The sequence below is a fragment of the Sinocyclocheilus grahami genome, unplaced genomic scaffold (assembly GCF_001515645.1).
Source record: "Sinocyclocheilus grahami isolate Dianchi unplaced genomic scaffold, SAMN03320097.WGS_v1.1 scaffold1367.1, whole genome shotgun sequence".
NCBI classification, from domain to species: domain Eukaryota; kingdom Metazoa; phylum Chordata; class Actinopteri; order Cypriniformes; family Cyprinidae; genus Sinocyclocheilus; species Sinocyclocheilus grahami.
Genome location: NW_015506546.1, coordinates 97653 through 101102, shown reverse-complemented (window position 1 = coordinate 101102; position 3450 = coordinate 97653).

Below are 3450 nucleotides of genomic sequence, written 5' to 3'. Positions count from 1 at the left end.
AAAAAAGAGCACACAAAAGGTTAATTTCATTAACTGATGTGAAGTTGTGGTGGAAGGGTGATTGTAGTTCTCAATTGAGTTTTCATTTGAAGTCTTTGAAATCTATAAAGGGAAAAAAAGAAGTTAGTGTCTAAACAACTTGCACTGAAATAGGTTTTCTTTTCTTTGGTTGAGAAAGTTACCCATTGTTTTTTTTCCTCATTCCTCTAATTCAGTGTTTCTCAACCCTGGTCCTGGGCGCCCCCCAACACTGCTCATTTTGTATGTCTCCCTTATCTGACACACCCATTTCAGGTCCTGGAGTTTCTTCTAATGAGTTGAATCAGGTGTGTTTGATTAGGGAGACACACAAAATGTGCAGGGTTTGGGGGCGCCCAGGACCAGGGTTGAGAAACACTGCTCTAATTGGTGCATTTCAATTGCTAAGTCAAACAGTTGCTTTTGACAAATAACACTGAGTTGAACATCTTACCATGTCTAAGTGATTCATTGTTGTTGTTGTTATTCTCCGTAGGCTAACCTGAACTTCTGAACACTGGTCATATTCAGAACCCATCTGAAATAGGTTTTCTTTTCTTTGGTTGAGAAAGTAACCCATTGTATTTTATTTAATTTTTTTCCTCATTCCTCTAATTGATGCATTTCAATTGCTAAGTCAAACAGTTGCTTATGACAAATAACATTGAGTTGAACATCTTACCGTGTCTGAGTGATTCATTGTTGTTGTTGAGCTCCTCATTCTCCGTAGGCAAACCTGAACTTCTGAACACTGGTCATATTCAGAACCCATCGTGTCTGCAGTACTTGGTGCAGCGGGTTACAACACCATTTCAATCAAAGACAATACATACATTGTCATATTTAAAGTTGTTTGATGTAGACAGTGTTTTATTGCACAATGACTTAACAGAGGAAACCATAACTTATATTTATATACATGCAAAAATGGGCTGTACAAGACAAAATGTTAATGCTAAACAAAGCAACAAAAAAAAAAAAAACTGGTACACTAGTATTACATTTCTAGTGTGTTTGGAAAATGTGGTGTATATACAATGCTGAACATCGAAGATAACTTTAAACATTTATACTAGTAACCCTTGATATTCTGAAATGTTTAATGCTATTTAAATGATAGTTTTAGTATTTACAATATTAGTAAAAGTGTAACGTTTCTCCTCAAATAAAACTGAAACCACCTTATGACAAAGCTGATATCTCAGTGAGATATATAAGAGAATCACTCCTTAGTATCCTGAGTGTCACTCCTTAGAGCCATAGCCTTGTGGGCAGCACATCGATGTGAAGGCACAACTGCACCTCAGACAACATGGGTTCAAATCCCAGCTAAAAGTACTTTCTTGCTTCTGTTCAATTCTCACCTGTCCAACTGATACCTGTATCTACTCCTACTGTCCTGACCATTAAAGATGAAAAATCCCATTGCAAACAAACAAAAAAGCAACCTCTGAGCAGTAAAACATTTTTATAATGGAGTCTTGCAAGAGATTACAGCAAGACAATAAAGAGATCTCCCATGTTTCTCACACATTTCTCTCCCAATGTCATTTTGGATTCCTTTCTTTCAGAACTTTCTCATGTCTCAGTTTTCTACTTTTAGTTCTCCATACGGATTTTTAGGAGAAACATCTGAGACACTGTTGAGACTAATATGAGAAATACAACTAAGTCTCATGAGCTTAGAAAGAGCAACCACTGAGCAATCAAATATTTCAATATTGGAGTCTTGAGCAAGACCAGTTTTCTACTTTTAGTTCTCCATACGGATTTTTAGGAGAAACATCTGAGACACTGTTGAGACTAATATGAGAAATACATGAGAATCACAACTAAGTCTCATGAGCTTAGAAAGAGCAACCACTGAGCAATCAAATATTTCAATATTGGAGTCTTGAGCAAGACAATAAAGGGATATTCTATGTTTTTTTCACCACATTCTCAGTTTTGACACTTTTTTCCTCAAATATTTGTGTCTACTTCTATTTCCCCCAAGGAATTTTAGGAGAAACATCTGAAATGCTGTTGATACTAAAATGAGAGAAACATGAGAATCTCCTAAGTCTCCTGAGCTTAGGAAAAGCAACCACTGAGTAATACATTTTTCCTATGGGCTTATATCCACAAATAACTTTGTATTACAATTCCATGTAATTATTTTTAAACAAAACAAATTCAAGATAGATTTGAAAATAGTGTGTTTTTGTTTGTTTGTTTGTTATACAGTAAGTTTAACAAATAAGCAAAAGTCAACCTGCCTTATCAAACAAAGACCACAGGGAGGTGTCAAAGGACTGCAAACTACTATACGGATCCATTCAGAATCACTAAACACACCAAAATACAAATGAAAAATGAAAACATTCTGAATGTGTGGAAACTCAGCGATCTGTAGGCGGGTCAACATCATCTGTGAGTAGTTCCTCTGTCAAAAACCAGACAACTTAACCCAGACCCATCGACAGACATATACGCATGTCCTTTCTTATCAGTGATGCGTTATATTATCAGCTATGCATGTTCTGGTAATTGCTTACAACTGTTTCAATTTTCATAGGAATGTGGCTGCATCACCGGCATCTACATTTAGTCATTTTGCAGACGGTTTTATCCAAAGTGACTTACAATTGGGGAATACATAAAGCGATTCTTCTTAAAGAGGCAAACAGACACATGAAGTGCTCGTAATACCAAGTTTCAGGCATTGTTCAAATAAGTACAAGCTAGAAAGGGAAGGAATAAATAAAGAGAAAGACTAAGTTTTTATTTTTTCTTTAATTTAGGATGATGTCAAGTAGTGTCGAAAGAGATGAGTTTTCAGCTGTCGCTTGAAAATTGTCAGGGAATCAGCATTCCGGATGAGGGTGGGAAGATCATTCCACCAGCCAGGAATGGTGAACGAGAATGTTCTGGAAAGTGATTTTGAGCCTCTCTGTGATGGTACCACAAGGTGTCCCTCACTAGCGGATCTCAGACTTCAGGAGGGGATGTAGACTCGTAGTAGTGAGTGGAGGTAGGCGGGTGCTGAGCCTGTGGCTGTGTTCTATATGCAAGCATCAGTGTCTTGAACTTGATGCGAGCCGCAACCGGTAGCCAGTGCAAGGAGATAAAGAGAGGTGTAACATGGGCTCTTTTGGGCTCGTTGAAGACCAGTCATGTCGCTGCATTCTGAATCATTTGTAGAGATTAGATCGTGTCCAGCCAGACGAGCATTGCAGTAGTCCAGGCTAGAAATGACAAGGGCCTGGACAAGAAGTTGTTCAGCATGCTCCGTTAGTGGGGCCTGATCTTTGCATGATTAAGGCCTGATCTTTCTAATGTTGTGCAATGCAAAACTGCAAAATCAAGCAGTCTTTGCAATGTGGTCTTTGAAGGTCAGCTGGTCATCAAAGATTACACCAAGATTTCTGACCGAAGTTGATGGGGTAATTA